The sequence below is a fragment of the Scyliorhinus torazame genome, chromosome 18 (genome assembly GCF_047496885.1).
Source record: "Scyliorhinus torazame isolate Kashiwa2021f chromosome 18, sScyTor2.1, whole genome shotgun sequence".
NCBI classification, from domain to species: Eukaryota; Metazoa; Chordata; class Chondrichthyes; order Carcharhiniformes; family Scyliorhinidae; genus Scyliorhinus; species Scyliorhinus torazame.
The window spans coordinates 133,915,829-133,933,418 of NC_092724.1; the positions used below are offsets into that span (position 1 = coordinate 133,915,829).

The window sequence follows — 17,590 nt, forward strand, 5'->3', positions numbered from 1 at the left end:
AGCCCCTAAAGAACTCGTCTCCATCAGTCCCCATGCTGCCAGCACGGTAGCACAAGTGGTTAGCACTGTGGCTTCACAGCGCCAGGGTCCCAGGTTCGATTCCCCTCTGGGTCACTGTCTGTGCGGAGTCTGCACGTTCTCCCCGTGTCTGCGTGGGTTTCCTCCGGGTGCTCCGGTTTCCTCCCACAGTCCAAAGACGTGCAGGTTAGGTGGATTGGCCATGATAAATTGCCCTTAGTGACCAAAAAAAGGTTAGGAGGGTTTATTGGGTTACGGGCTTAAGTGGGTCGGTGCAGACTCGATGGGCCGAATGGCCTCCTTCTGCACTGTATGTTGTATGTTCTAATGTTAACCGCCCAATAATAAAATACCAAATTGGGTAATGCGGAACCCCCCAACTGCCCATCTCTATGGAGAAACATCCTCCAGGTTCTTCGTAGTCTTGCCTGCCCAAATAAAGGAGGACACTAACTTGTTGACCCTAACAAAAAATGTCTGAGGGAGAAAAGTGAGGAGATATTGAAAAATAAATAAAAGTCACAGGAGGACATTAATTTTAATCGCGTGGGCCCTGCCCACCACAGACAGGGGAGGTTATCCCACATTTGTAGGTCCGATTTAACACCACTTACCAGACTAGCATAGTTCAATTAATGAAGCGAGGCCCAATCATGGGCAACCCGGACACCCAGATAACAAAATTTAGATCTGGCAAGACGAAAAGGTAACCCCCCCCCCCCCCCCCCCCCCCCAAGATTGGCTCCCCTTCCCGGGGAATTGACCAGAAAGTATTTGCTCTTATCCAGATTCGACTTATAACCTGAAAAGAAGCCAAAACTCAGTAGCTTCGTTATCTCATCCATAGAGAAGACTGGATCAGTAATATAAAGGAACAGATCATCTGCATACAAAGACACGCTATGTTCACTCTTTCCCCACCTTATCCCTTCCACTTATCAGAAGATTTCAACGCAATGGCCAATGGCTCAATCGTTAAGGCAAACAACAGCAGAGACAGTGGACACCCCGACTTGTACTCCTGCTCAACAGAAAATACCTCAAGCTCACGGCATTAGAGCTGACATTAGTCATGGGGGCTTTATACAATAGTCGAACCCGCAAAATGAATGTTTGCCCCAAACTAAACCTCCCCAGGATCTCGAAGAGATATCCACACTCCATCCTATCAAACGCTTTCCCAGCATCTATATATACAATTACCTCTGGCTTAGACACAGGAGAGGGGGAAAGAACAATATTTAACAACAGTTGTATATTAGCCGACAATTGCCGACACTTGACAAAGCCTGCCTGGTCTTCCGCAATTACCTCTGGGAGGCAGAACTCTAATTGCATCGTCAACACCTTGGCTAGCAGTATGGCATCTGCATTGAAAAATGATATGGGTCGATATGACCCACATTCTGTGGGGTTCTTGTCCTTTATCAGAATAAGAGAAATAGAAGCCTGTGCAAGTACAGCGGGCAGGCGTGCACCGATGGTCTATCTCAAGGATAGAATCCACCAGTCTCTGCCATTTCACTCTCACAGTCTTTTCTATAAGCGCCTTATAGAAGATTATCTCCCCTCTAATAACCACCTTAAGGGCTTTCCATATGTGGAGGGCGAGACAGACTCATTCTTATTAAATCTGACATGTTCCTCAATGGCAGAAGACATACCCCCGCAAAATCCTTTATCTGCTAATATCGCTGCATCCAACCTCCACGATGGTCGCTGAGAGGGGCCCAACTCCAGAACCAAGCCCACAAAGTGTGGTGTATGGTCTGAGATTACAATAGCCGAGTATACTGTTATCCTCACCCAGGGGAGAAGGGGCCGATCCATCAGAAAAATTTCAATCCTCGAATAAATCTGATGGATATGGGGGGAAAAAAAAGATAATTCCTTATCTCTTGGATGTAAAAAAATGCCACGGATCTGCCTCCCCCTCCCATCTGCTCCTTAATGGCTTACAACGCCTTTGCTACCCCCGATGGAGCCAATGACTTAGGCCTCGATTGATCCACTTTCGGATCTAGTACACTGTTTAAATCCCCTCCGAAAATGAGTTGGTGCGAGTCCAAGTCAGGAATGGGGGCCAGCAACCTTCTAACAAATCCATCATCATCCTCCCAATTTGGTGCATAGACATTGATCAGAACCACCAATGTGTCTGCCAAAGATCCACTAACCATCACATAATTGCTGTTGGTGTCTGCCGCGATATAATTTGGTAGCTGAGAAAAGAACCTGTTTATTGATCAAAATAGCCCCCCCTCCCCATCCCCACCCAGGCCCGACCTGGTTCACCCAACCCTTCCGCAATCTGTTCTGGTCCCTTACCTGCAAATGAGTCTCCTGCAAAAGCACCGCATCAGCACTCAAATTTTACAAATGAGCAAGAATTCTGAATTCTCCCTCTGTGTACCCGAAGAGGCACCGGAATGTGACAACTAGGGGCTTTTCACAGTAACTTCATTGCAGTGTTAATGTAAGCCTACTTGTGACAATAAAGATTATTATTATTATTAATACCCTCAGCACTTTTTTTTAAATTATAAATTTAGAGAACGCAATTTTTATTTTTTTTTCCAATTAAGGGGCAATTTAGCATGGCCGATCCACCTAACATGCACATCTTTGTGTTGTGCTGGGCGTGAAACTTACACAGACACGGGGACCCTCAGCATTTTCACTGGGCCACTCAATTCCCTTACATTCCAGGCGACCAAACGAATGGGGGGCCTCCCAACCCCCCATTCCCCCCTCCCCTTATCCCGGAGTCAGCCATTTCCACTGAAAGGTATAGTCAAGCAACTACTCAGAGAGTACAGGCATTAGGCCCATCCAAGATGGCCACCAAACCCACCAGCAAACCAAAACAAAGAAAAATCTGTAACCACCATCAGCACACTAACCCTACCAACCATGCCCAATCAATTCACCTCCCACATTTTCATGCCAGTAACATGAAAATGGACAAAAGCCCCTCCCACCTACCTCCAACCCCCAACAAAACCAAAAACACTAAGATCATAATCCCAAACTAAACTGGTATAATAAGCTGCAGCCACTCCCCCCACCTTGCTCCCATTAGCTAGCTGACTTTACTGCTGGCAGGACAGCCCCCGCCCAGGATAGAAACGGCTGTAAAGCAAGACACCTTCAAAAATCTTATTCCCACCAAGAGCTATATAGTTCCATAATACAACAATACATATATCAACATCCCACCCAAGAACAAAAAAATACCAGCAAACATATACAAGGCACCCCGGTGCTCCCTCCATCCTCCACAATCAAAATTCTCACAAGAACACACAATTAACTCAAACCAACAAACCACGATTCACATAGTACAACATGGATATTTATGGTAAATGGGGTGGCACAGTGGCACAATGGTTAGCACTGCTACCTCACAGCGCCAGGGACCCGGGTTTGATACCGACCTTGGGTGACTATCTTTGTCGAGTTTGCACATTCTCCATGTATGTGCGTAGGTTTCCTCCGGGTGCTCCAGCTTCCTCCCACAGTCCAAAGATGTGCAGGTTAGGTGGATTGGCCATTCTAAATTGTCCCTTAGTCTCCAAAAGATTAGGTGGGGTTATGGGGGTTACATGGATGGGTGGGGGAGTGGGCCTGGATGGGGTGCTGTTTCTGAGGGTTGGTGTAGACTAAATGGGCTGAATGGCCACCTTCTGCACTGTAGGGATTCTATGATTCTATGAAAACAAACCCATGTTTTTTAATAAAGGCATCCACCTGGTCTGGAGCATCAAAATAATAGTCCTTCAGCCCTTAAGTTACTCGAAACCTCACTGGGTGCACCACCCCAAACTGAACCTCACTCATATAAGGTGGCTTTGGCCTTGTTGAAAGTGCCTGCTTCCTTGCTTGTTCAGCTCCCACATCCTGGTAGATCCTGATGATAAGACATTCCCATTTGCAGTCCCGTGCTCCTTGGCCCACTTCAGGGCCTATTCCTTCTCTTGGAAACTGGAACTGAACAATGATTGCCCATGGTGGTTTGTTCAGCCGGGGCTTCTGACGGAGTGTCAGATGGGCCATGTCCATCTCCAGGCGGGACGTGAATCCACCCTCCCTCATCATCTTCCCAAACACATGCGAAAAATACTCCGTGGGAGTCGGGCCTTTCACACCCTCCGGCAACCCCATGATTCCGAGGTTCTGCCTCCTCGAACGATTTACGAGATCGTCAACCTTAGCCCTCAGCATCTTATTGTTGTCACCAGAGCAATCTCAGCCTCCAGTCAGGCAATCTGCTCGCCATGCTTCATGCCCTTAATCACCACACCATGCTCCGTTACCTTCTCAGGGATTTTCTCCAGTTTGGACCATCTGGGACTTAGGGCCTCCTCTATCGATTTTCGAAGTACCCCGACATAACTCTGCACTATTTCTCGAATTGTTTCTGAAGCTCCGCCAGCATTACACCCGTCAGCATATTGTCGTGATTGGAGTGGCTGGAGACACCGAAGCCTCTGCCATTTTCTCCACCCAGGAGCATCGTGCAGTTTCTTTCCCTTGGCCTTTCTTGGCTTCTCTTTAATGTGGGCACCTCATATTATCTTGTAGATGGGACTTTTTGAAAGATATCACCCCAGAAAGAGAGCAAAAAAGGCCAAAATCAAGAACCCTGTCGGGAGTTACCTTGACCTCCCTCTACATGCCGCCACCGTAAGTTGTCAGGCACTTCAGTGTTTACAGGTTAGGAAACATTTTTTGATAGCAACATTGAATGCTGGAGCGTCTCTCTACTCCTCAAGTGAGACACCCGTTTACGAACAATCCATCCCTCCACGTCCACTTGGAATAAAAGGGACAATAATAGAGACAATAATTATCGGGATTCAACTTGATCCACTAATAAAATTTGTCACATATTCAGCTTCATTTTCCATAAATGTCCATGCTGCCCATTCCAAGAACTGAACTAGCTGTATAATATCTAGTTCTTGCTCTCGTAAGGAATATGGGACCAGTCTTGCCCTGAAGAATCAGGGAGTCACCTCTGGATCAACGTAAATCTTAGCTTATAGCCATTTGATTTTGCTTAATTCATCACGGAAGGCATTGTCGTTTTTTTTATTTTTTTTAAACAGTTCGGGCAGATCCCTTCCAGCACTTGAAAAATCTCAGCCAAATTCAATTTGATTTCTTTCAGCCAATCAAAGCCAAGAGGGCTTGGTGCTTCCCCATCACTATTATCACTGGGAGCTGGGTAGACTGTTGTTCATAGCTTACAGGTTCCATTGTGGGGCCTTTTATTTTTATTGATTCTCCCACAAACGTCTTCAACTTGGCAGAAGTACTCTCCAAGTTCAATGGTTGCCCCCCCTCTTTTAGGTATTGAAATGTGTGTTCACCCATCACAGCAGCTGATGCCCCTATATCCATTTAAGAGGCTTCCCATTATGCCAGAGCATTACAGTAATAGGGTCTGACTTGCCTGTTTTTAGATTAAAAAGAGCGAATACCAGAATCATTGGTGCTAGGCTCTTCCACATTGTATACTTGTAGCATCTTGGTTGATCAATTACTCGGCAATCTTGATTAAGTTCTACACTGCTTTATCAAATATCCTCTTTTGAGACAATAAAAGCATTCAACCTCCTGAAAAATGAAATGAAATGAAAAGCGCTTATTGTCACAAGTAGGCTTCAAATGAAGTTACAGTGAAAAGCCCCTAGTCGCCACATTCCGGCGTCTGTTCGGGGAGGCTGGTACGGGAATTGAACCGTGCTGCTGGCCTGCCTTGGTCTGCTTTCAAAGCCAGCGATTTAGCCCTGTGCTAAACCAGCCCCTTAAACCAACATTATTCAGGAGCGTGGTTACCTCCACATTCCTCTTTAAGCATCACTGTCTGCTTGCCTCTGCTGTAGCTTTTTGTTCTGTAGCTGGTTGAATTTGATTCCCTTTTGTGTCCGCTTAGATGGATTTGGCACCACGGTTGGCTGCAGGTTACCATCCTAACTTGTGCACTCTCTGCAACTTTTCCAGCGCTTTCCAAGGCCAGTGCTATCTCCATTGCTCGTTTAAAATTTATGTCAATCTCTGTATACAATCTGCATTGAATAGCATCATTGTTCATGCCACAGACTAACCTATCCCATAACATGTCATTTAGGGTTATTGGAAAATATCAATACTCCGATAATTGCTACAGTTAACAACGTAAGCCAAGATCAATTTGCCCGGGACTCTCATCCTCAAATTATGTTTGAATTCCTGGAGTATGAATGATGGTTAAGGTTGTAATTGAACCTTCACTAAATCCATGAGTTCACTAAATGATTTGGAGTTGTCTGAGCTTGGGGCTGGAAGACTGTAAATAAGGTTATAGGTCTGACCTCCACAACCACTTAGGAGAATTGCTTTGCATTTCACATCCTGCCCTATTTCATTTGCTTGGAAATAATACCTTCACTTGACGTATTCTGTCCAGTCCTCCGTGGAGAAGTCAAATGGGTCTATTTGCCCAAAGAGAGATTATTTTTTAAATTTTCTCAAACTTCGATTAAAACAGGAGACTCACAGGTGTCGGGCCAGAGGCAATGTCAGGATAATTTATTCTCATCGCCAGATGTAATGATGCACTTTCAGAGACTTCGTTCGTGAACAAAAAGGGATTTATTTAGCGATCTTCAAGAGCAGCTCTAAAATACCTCTGCCTCGGAGAACTAGGTGATTCTAGGGAGATGGAGGCACAGTGGTATTGTCACTAAACTAGTAATCCAGAGACCATGGGTAATGCTCTGAGGACCCGGGTTTGGAATTAAAATATGATGATGACCATGAAGACCATGAACCATTGTTGATTGTCGTAACCAGCTGGTTCACTAATGTCCTTTAAGGAAGGAAATCTGCCATCCTCACCTGGTCTGACATACATGGGACTCCAGATCCATATCAATGAGGTTGCCCTCTGAAATGGCCTCACTCAGTTCAAGGGCAATTAGTGATGGCCAATAAATGCTAGCCAATTACACCCAGATCCTATGAATGGATAAAATAAAACCTCCTCCCCCTTGGAATGATTCCCCACTCTGAGTCCCGATTGGTCACCCAGGCCAGGTAACCCTTGCTCTGCTGTGTTGCCCTCAAAGGGACAATCACCATAAATCTGATATTATGTAGAAATATATTTCAAATATTTGTACAAACTTATATTTAACAGGATTATGTAGGTTCTCCCAGATAATGAGACTATAGACACAGTGGTTCAAGAAGGCAGCTCACTCCCACCTTCTCAAGGGTGATTAGGGCTGTATATTAATTGCTGCCCTTGCCAGCGATGTTCACATTCCTGTAATGAATAAAAAAAGTCGGAGTATTTTAATCAATTGGACAAGCGTTCAAACTATCCGATAGTGGATTCTTCAAATCCAAAGTTCAAAAGAAATATAAAATGCAGATTAAAACTATTAGGGATCCAATGACCATTCATGGATTATTAGGGGAATAAAACAGCATGAATGGGCATTCTCATGATCTCTGGAAATTATCTAGTTAGATTGCTAGCCACTTGAGAAACAGGTTTTAGAAGATTAGCTCCTTTCTAGTCATCCCGAATACAAAAACCAGAACTAGAACAAGCAGCAAATTTCATAAATTCAAAATATTTTTTTTAAAAGAACAATTTGTAAAATAACCCCAAAAGATAGAAAATTAACCCAGCACATGAAGTAGTTGCAATTTCTGGACCTGGTAGAATAAACTGAATGCAAGAATTACATCGTAATTCAAATAATTCTGTATGAGGCCTTTCATAGTGTAAGCTATTAAATATTCTTTTGCAGGGAGCGTGGTCCAGATACAAATTGTAGGGCTGAAGAATAAATATTTATCTTTTTGACTTGCCATAGCAAATATTGAATGGAAGGGGGCTTGAGAACAAAATGCAGTATTCAGCAGCAATTCTTCTTGCGCATCATTCATGTGGCGTCTCTCTCAATGACCTCTGAGAAAAGGCTGTTAGTTCTGTAAAAAAAAAAGTACAACCTGTACTTCTACACAAACCCAATTTCTGATGATATGTTTCACCTGCAAACATATTTGAAAAAACTGTAATTGAGCCTATAATTGAAATTTGTATTGATTAACGTTTATATAGTCAGAAACTCCTTTTTAAAAATAAATTTAGAGTACTCAATTTTTTTTTTCCAATTAAGGGGTAATTTAACGTGGCCAATCCATCTACCCTGCACATCTTTGGGTTGCGGGGGTGAGGCCCATGCAGACACGGGGAGAATGTGCAAACACCACACAGACAGTGACCCAGGGCCGGGATCGAACCCGGGTCCTCGGCGCCGTGAGGCAGCAGTGCTAACCACTGCGCCACCGTGCCGCTGGATATAGTCAACAACTCCTAACATCCACTTTGCCTGTCACTGGAAGAATTAAAATATTTAATGAGCATAAATCATAGATTCCCTACAGTGCAGAAGGAGGCCATTTGGCCTTTCGAGTCTACACTGGATCTTGGAAAGAGCAGCCTACTTAAGCTTAAGCCCACACCTCTACCCTAATGCCAAATACCAGTAACTCCACCTAACCTTTTTTGGACACTAAGGGCGTATTTAGCATGGCCAATGTGTATGGAGTAACAAGAAGTACTTTTTACAAAGATAGAACAGTTCAATATATAAATCATAGTCAATAAGTTCCAACTACTGATTAATGCTGGTAGTTCAAATAGATTTTCTTTCCACTTTGCATGCACTTTATTCATCTTTGTCATGGTACAAGCGTTGCACTGCAGAGTGACAAACTGTATGCATACTGATGAATTTATTCACTGGTAATCAGCTCAAGGCAGAGGAGTGTGTAGAAGTTACACTTTTCAGCTTTTACAGGAATTAAAACTAAGGTATAAAATTAACTCCATTGATAAATTCTATACAAACATAATATTTCATTGGGAATGGAATAAGGTCATCTTTGGGTAATCCAGACTATTGAATGCAGCTCTTTTTAAAAAAACCTCCTAGACAAGGACACAGACTTCCAAATTATTAGTCTTATCTAAACTGTCCAGACTTCCACTGGAAATGTCTTGGAAATTCTACACTAGATTCATTTAATAGTTTGAATTCTAATTTTGCCATTGTTCGTTCCAAATATTCCCGTGTTGGCTCTTGCATCAGCCAGATCTAACTTCGAATTCAGATCAATTACAATTCAACTTCATTCTTTCACCCTGGAGAAACTTTACCGTCCAACACTCAGAATGTATCTTTCAAACAGAAATCAAACATCTCCATTTGATTCCCAGCATTGCCATTTTTTGTTTGCTTTTTTAAGAATCTTAGATGATTTTTCATTTCCATAATTTGCTAAATTATTATTGGTTTTCCTTCTCATTTCAAAAATTAGCCCAATTTCAGATGGCAGTGTTGTTGGGCTAACAAGCTTTATGAGTGTCTAACATATGTTCTTCCCAAATCAAACCTCCTTTTAAAACAAAAGTACTCAAAAACCACCTCGAGTGTTTTTTATTTAATTTTTCCCAAAAAGCAAAATTTTTGTTTATCCCCTTAAATATCAAGTGAACCTCCCTTTGGGTGCTTGCGATAGCAATTCATATCAATTTATTTTATCAGTTCTAATTTCAAAAATATTTATCCCCAGGCTTGGTGGTTTCACCAGGGACAAAAGTGCTTCGATGTTATATAACCACAAATTAATTGCAATCACATTACCTTGAAAAAATAAATGGGCTGAATGACTAAGGCCAAGTCTTTGAAAGTCAAAGCCTTTGGTCTAAATTTTTTATTGTTAGATGAATTTGTAAATGAGTGGAGCTTTTGCGGTGGGAAAGGTCCCGATGCAGATCTGAAAATCAAGGTTACATCTTTTAAAAGAAAAATAAAACAAAAATCCATTGTCACTCTGGTGAGAAACCAAATGGGTGAACATGTTCAATGATTTAATTTAGCAATAGAAAGGCTAAATGCGGTGAATTTAACAAAAACAGTTGGCAGCAGAAAAGGTTAACTTCTCTACTTGACTTGACTTCAGAGGGCAGAGCAACACATTCTCAGATGCAGGTCATTGGCCCACTCCTGTTCACATCAGGTGGTCCGGCCACAGGAGCAGAAAATATCGCAAAAACTGCAAAGCTATGTTTTAAACATTTTTTTTTTTTTTTTTTAAAGAGTACCCAATTCATTTTTTCCAATTAAGGGGCAATTTAGCGTGGCTAATCCACCTAGCCTGCACATCTTTTTGGGTTGTGGGGCGAAACCCATGCAAACACAGGGAGAATGTGCAAACTGCACACAGTGACCCAGAGCCGGGATCGAACCTGGGACCTCGGTGCCGTAAGGCTGCAGTGCTACCACTGCACCACCATGCTGCCCCTTCAAAGCTGTGTTTTACGTCAGCGTAAACGCGTGATGCGGGGGCAGTAAGGTAGCACAGTGGTTAGCGCTGATGCTTCACAGCGTCAGGGTCCCAGGTTCGATTCCGGCTTGGGTCACTGTCTGTGCGGAGTCTGCACGATCCCCCTGTTTCTGCGTGGGTTTACGCCGGGCGCTCCAGTTTCCTCCCACAAGTCCCGAAAGACGTGCCTGTTAGGTAATTTGGACATTCTGAATTCTCCCTCTGTGTACCCGAACAGGCGACAGAATGTGGTGACTAGGGGCTTTTCACAGTAACTTCATTGCAGTGTTAATGTAAGCCTACTTGTGACAATAAAAATTATTATCCATTCTCCCTGCTAACGACATCCTTTGAATACATTACCATATCATGATCAGGCCCCGACACCTGAATCTTCCCACTCCCCCTGTCAGAAAATCCATCCATGACAGCGTGACAATAGAACAGCTTAAATCACAACTAGTCTTCCAAGGCATGCACATGCCGAGCAAATCTCACGGAGGGACGGTGAATGCAGAGCTTGGAGGGGTTGGGGAGGGGGGGGGGGAGTGTAGAGGGTCATGCCCGGACAGTGCCTAGCTAGTGTCAGGGGACAGTGATGGGTGGGTGCCAGAGAGGGTCCAAGGTGAACTGCTGTTCCCTCTCTGCACTGGGCGGCCTTTAAAAATGGTGCTCCGATTCTCAGCCGCTTGGTGGGGTCGGCATATCAGACATTGCCCCACCAGCGACACATTGTGGGATCCGTTTGGTGAAGGGTTTTTTCAAGGTCCTGGACTATACGGGCGGAGAAAGCCACATTACCGTCAAAGGCTTCAATGCCGCTTTTCCCGCCTGCCGTCAGTCTTTGCTTCTCTCCGGGATAAATCCCACCCATTGTGTCACCTCAATTTTTACAGTATCATTATCCGAAGATTGCAGTGCAACCACACAATGGTTCTAATCAATTTGTCAACAAAGAGGGAACCTCAAACAGAATGGATTAGAACACTGATTGGCATTTTTGAAAAGTTATTCCAATGAAACTATCCCTCTTTTTAATAACTTTTTTTTTTGCTTTCAGTATCTTTTCAGCAACCATGCACAAATTAACGATTCAAAACAAAAGAAAGATAACTTAACTACTCTAAAATAATTTAAATTCAATTTCAATTTAAAGTGCCCAATTCATTTTTTTCATAATTAAGGGGCAATTTAGCGTGACCAATTCACCGACCCTGCACATCTTTTTTGGGTTGTGGGGTGAAACCCACGCAGACATAGGAAGAATCTGCAAACTCCACATGGACAGTGACCCGGGGCTGGGATCGAACCCGGTCCTCGGCGCCGTGAGGTAGCAGTGCTAACCACTGCGCCACCATTTCCTCCGCCAAAAGAAGACATTCCATTTGAAAAATATAACAGATTAAACCACAATTGTTCCCAAACATTTTAGTATTTTGTAAGTGGTAAGGCTATTTTTTCTGGTACAACCATGATAATCAAACGAGAATCAATTCACAATCCACATAATCAAACATTCAAAGCTGCCAACCTTCAGCTGTGTGAGCTTTATTATCCGGAATTAAAAGTTCCCACATACACCTTGATCTAATAACCAGAATGTTGCCATAACCGCAAATGAAATTCTAGTTTTCACATCTTAATACTGCTATTTTAATTCAAATCAACACTTAACAAAACACAGAACAGCACATACTCTGAGCGAAAATGAATTATGTAATTTGCTGTTGTTTCTCCAGGTGACTTTTCAAACGACTAAAATAAAACTATAGAAAATAACACTAAAGTCACAAGTTAGCGTTCACAGTTAGATAAAGCCTTTGACATTTTTCAGCCAAAAAGGGAACAGAATCTACCCAAATATCCTCCATTTTTCCCTTAAACTAATTTTCAATTCCTGAGGTTTGCTATTTTACCTAATTTAAATAGAACCGTTGGTAAAATGTGCCTTTAATTTGACTTTTCTAGCAGTTTTTTAAAAAACTCTTACAAAGTGCATTGAAAAGTAATTAGATTTCCACCAAGTGCCCTCAGAGCTGTGAGACTGAAGCTTTTCATTGTTCTGTACTTTTACAAAATAGTCGTTTGGTTGTACAGAACTTGAGTATCACTGAAAAAAGAAACTTGTCGAAGTTTTTTGCCTTGCACTCATCAGGACTCTTATCAAGAATACCAGTAAAAGGTGAAAAGAACAATTTATACTGTAAAAGAAGAGAATGCTGATTGGATGGGAAGTGGACCTTGATTGATAGAGGTGCTGCCATGGAGAACGCACCAGTTGATGGTAACTGACAGATAACCACCAAGCAATGTTTGAAAATTAAACCAGGCAGCTTGATGCTCATTGATAAAGAATCAGTTAATGGCAGTCACTTATTTTGTTTAGCTGAAACAAATAAGTCTTTCTTTCTGCAAATAACAGGGTCTTGTGAATTTATATCTGTAGCTTCCAGTGCATGCAAAAGCGCCACACTGTGATCCCAACTGACAATCTTAAACTGGTTGTCAGAAATTCTGATACACAAAACTTCATTTTAAATGAACACCACAATAACACCAAGTTTCTGTAACATCACATTCACACTTTCTTAATTCCAAACAACTTCGGAACATTGATTCCTGCAATAGGATGTGAATTCAAAGTGACAAGAATCTGTATTCGCTTCCATTCCCAAACCCAAATGACTATTTTGTAGAAGTGCTGAAGGAAGAAAATTTTCAGTCTCACAGCATTGAAGGTAGTTGGCGAGAATTTTATTACAACTTTTCAGCGCACTTTTTAAGTGTTTATAAAACTGTGAGAAATATCATGGCCAGTAAAGGCATGCCATTCATAAAATTAAACAGACTATATTTAATATATAATTGTCCAGAACTGCATGCTCTTTTACAAATGAATATTAGAAGGCTGCCACGATTACTGCCAAGTGTCAGGTGCTTTTCCCAATTTCTACACAGACTCAACATCTCAAGTCTCTGGAATGTATGGATACATGTGAGTATGCGTATGTGTGTATATGTACATTTGTGCGTGTGCGTGCAGGTGAACACTGGTGCGTATGTGTGTATGTGTGCACCTTGTCATGTGAGAGTACCTTTAATAAATGGAGCTGATCATATTACTTAAGTGATGTCAGAGGGTGGGGTGGGGGGGGGGGGAGCTGTGCTCACTTTTGCTTTTTTGAGTTTCAGTTTGAGAATGCAGCTGGGAGTGTCTGTTTGTTTTGCTGTGAGCTGCAGGAAGAAACACAGAGCTGGTCTGTTGATTTCTGCAATCCAAAGACTATAAATATATTGAATGTAACCTAATATGCTCCTATTTTTGAAGGTTTGAAGTCTTTTGGATGTTTAAAGGAACAGTTTGAAGGATTATTTAGTGTTGTAGTCTTTTGGGGTTATCTTTGAAGTAATGAGTGTTAAGATATTCAATGTTTGTTTTAAAAGGGTTAACTTGAGGTCGTAGAATAAACATTGTTTTGTTTTAAAAACTACTTGTCCATTTCTGCTGTATCGCACCTGGAGGGTACACTGTGTGCTTCCCACACCACAATCTATTACAAGTTGTGGGTCGGTTGAACTCCATGAAACACTTTGCGGTTCTGTAAACCCGGCCCATAACAACCTGCACCCTTTTGAATGGACATACCAAGAATTTGTATCTTCAATTAGAATCATAGAATCACAATAATGCAAAAGAAGACCCTTTGGACAATCAAGTCTGCACTGATCGTTCAAAAGAGCATCCTATCCAGGCCCACTCCCCTACCTAATCTTTGAACACTAAGGGGCAATTTAGCATGGCCGATCCACCTAACCTGCACATCTTTGGCTGAGAGGAAACTGCAGCACCCGGAGGAAACCAACGCAGACACGGGGAGAAAGTGCAAACTCCATACAGACAGTCACTTCCGGAGCACCTCACACCAGAACTCTTTCTCCATATCCTCTCTCAACTCTTCCTCCCACTTTGCTTTGATCCCTTCCAGTGGTGCCTTCTCCTCTTCCAAAATAGCTCCATAAACTGCTGACATCATCCCCTTCTCCAGTCCCCGTCGTCAGCACCTCCTCCAGCAATGTGGAGGCCGGCTCCACCGGGAAGCTCTGCATCTCCTTTCTGGCAAAATCTCGAACCTGAATGTATCTAAACATTTCCCCCTGCTCCAGCCCATACTTCGCTTCCAGCTCCTTCAGCCCTGCAAACTGACCCCTAAGAAACAAATCTTTTAGTGTCTTAATTCCCTTCTCCTCCCATTTCCGAAAATTTCCATCCCACCTCCCTGGCTAACATATATCTCTTTAAGGGAATCCTGTAACAAATTTGGTATACAGCTTTGGTTATTAAATTTGCCTAGCTACAATTCAAAAGTGGAAAAGAACCTTTTATTCACCAGACCCACACCAAGAGGAGGCAATCATGTGAGTTACAAACTATCCCTTTGTTTGTAACTTAAATAAGTGCACTATTGATGCACGATCAATTAAACTCAAAGACGAGGTTGTAACATAACTGAAGGCTTTAATCAACTTGAACTGTTCCCCAGCAGCTTCGGTACAGAAAGTGAGGGCTGCTGGGACGGCACCGGTTCTTATACCCCGCCCATCAAGGCGGAGCTACCTACCAACAGCCAATGGTAAACTCCTAGGTTTAACCAATGGTCTTCGGCCTCTTGGGTATTGTAATACCGGATAATACCACAACTATCCACTGTTTTTTAAAAAACTTTTTCCGAGTTACCAAGCCAGGGCTCAGAGTGTGGACAGGGGCGAACCTCTAATCCAGCTCCTTGCCTGCTCCAAAAACCAATTCAAATTCAAATTGAATCCAATTCATGGTCCCCAGAAGAGAGACACACCAGATCTGAGCCAAAAGGCAGAGCAGATACTGCACTTGATCTTAGCCAAAAGGCCAAGAAATGATTGCACCATCCACTTTAAGTGCATTTTTGAATGAATGTGTGAGAGTGAGTGACATAGAATTAGATTTTTGGGCTGAATGTATGAATAAATAATCCTCTTTATTTAAACCCACGAAAAGCATGCTATGCTGCTGGTTATTCAAGAAACACACTCACCTTTCTATTCAAAACTCACTGATTGTGGATAAGGCAAGAGAACAGGAGTTTTAGTTTCCCCGCATTCCTGACTGTAACACCAAGAAGCACATATATTTTCAACCAATTCATAATCAAAATATGATTAAACATTCACACAGAGGGAAGGCAGATTGTACTTCTGGCATCAACAACCAGGCAACAAAGAGTTGATGGGTGCGATTTAACTAAATGGGAACCAAGTCCCATAGAGAGCGTGTTTAGCCACGTGTTTCCCGGTGATCGTGGTGCCAAGACAGACAACACTATTGAACGGCACTTGGGTTAGATCGGCGGCCTCAGTGGGGAACACGCAGCCGAGGCCGCACATAGCCCCATTTTCTGCACTGAGCAGCTCTGCTCGCCAGAACTTCTCAGTGAAGCGAGAGATCAGAACACCATGTCTAATGGCGTCCCGATCTCTGAGCATATTAGAGTCTCTGGGAGGTTGGGGGGTGATGTTTGGAGGTCCTGGAAGGGAAGGGGTGCTGTAAGAGGGGTTGGGGGGCCTGAAGAGGGAGGACCCCAGGGACCCCCATAGCAGGGTGTCCTCACTTGGGGTGTGTGGGGTAGTGCCCATGTGTGTGGGGGGGTTACATTGCCCATGGGTGGGGGGGGGGGGCACAAGCTCACTTAGAGTTCGGGGCAACCTTTCAAAATGGCGGCCCAATCTCTGAGTTCAGCTCCCAGGGCTAAATAAAATACTACGTGTGGGTTAAACCGGTGAGAAACTCCCCAGGGCCCAAAAACTGACTAGGTTTCACTGAATAGAGGGGGGAAACTCGCCAGCAGAGCCGGCGGGAAACTCCCTGAAAAGCCCGCCACAAATTAACTTCAAACGTTTGGGGGAGAATCGCGCCCAATGACTTTTAGCTCTGCAGAGCACGGTATACACAGAAATAAGAAGTCATTCATGAAAGCTTCCCACATTCACACAGACTCAAAATTGATAACTTGCTTTTACTCACTTTATACTTCACGAAAAAATTCTTGTTTTAAATTACTAGTATTGTCAAACAGCACTGAGTGATTTGTTCTCCACTGAAGTTTGCTTTTCATTTCTCTGAGTGCTGGCGCCTGCTCTTTTAAACATTCTTCCTCTATTAATTCTGCTGCCTCCCAATTGTCTGATATCTCCGTTTAGTTATGTCACTTTTTCTTTAAATACCTCACCTTGTCCAATGTTTTGCTTTTTCTACCTTTAAATGTCTACCACGTTCTCTCCCTTGACTAAATATGATTATCTCTCCATTAAACATTTTGTCAACAAAATCTGGACCTCACTGTACGGTATGTTAAGTAACTTCTCTTTAAGAGTTGGTGGAACATAAGAACATAAGAACTAGGAACAGGAGTAGGACATCTGACTCCTCGAACCTGCTCCGCCATTCAATAAGATCATGGCTGATCTTTTTGTGCACTCAGCTCCACTTACCCGCCCGCTCACCGTAACCCTTAATTCCTTTACTGTTCAAAAATCTATCCATATCATTCTCAACTTTCCCTGGCATATATTGCACTTGTTTTTAAAACAATTTGCTGGTTCTACTGATCTCCCAATTCTAAGGCTTCCCTTTCCTGGTGTAAATGATCAGTCCAAACACTATCAGGATCCCTAATCACCAGGACCAATTATTCCCCATCTTAATCTGGTCCTGCCAATTGTAAGAGGTTCCAGAGACCAGACAATAAAATCCAGACAAGGAGACACTTGACACAATGGCATCAACTGATGAAACAACAAAGGTTATGCTTAACAACAAAGACAGTCAATATCCTAGAGTTTAGTGGTTCTTGCTTCCCACTGATTCTAGGGGCATGGATGGCTGGTGAAGCTTCTGCTTTCTCCCTGTGGCTTCTTGAAATCTGTGCCTTGAACTTTTCTGAGGCCCCCCCCCCCGGTTCGATTCCCAGCTTGGCCACTGTCTGTGCGGAGTCTGCACGTTCTCCTAGTGTCTGCGTGGGTTTCCTCCGGGTGCCCCGGGTTTCCTCCCACAGTCCAAAAGGTGCAGGTGGTTTGGCCAAACTAAATTGCCCTTAGTGTCCAAAAAGGTTAGGTGGGGGTTACTGGGTTACAGGGATACGGTGGA

At 43.2% G+C, this 17,590-nt stretch overlaps 1 non-coding gene across 1 annotated transcript; it reads right to left on the reverse strand.

Moving 5' to 3' along the window:
* Positions 1–15,128: 15,128 nt before the first annotated feature.
* LOC140395782 (U2 spliceosomal RNA) lies at positions 15,129–15,328 on the reverse strand. The gene has a single exon (XR_011936295.1). It is a non-coding gene; the product is annotated as a U2 spliceosomal RNA (small nuclear RNA).
* Between the last annotated feature and the right edge of the window lie 2,262 nt (positions 15,329–17,590).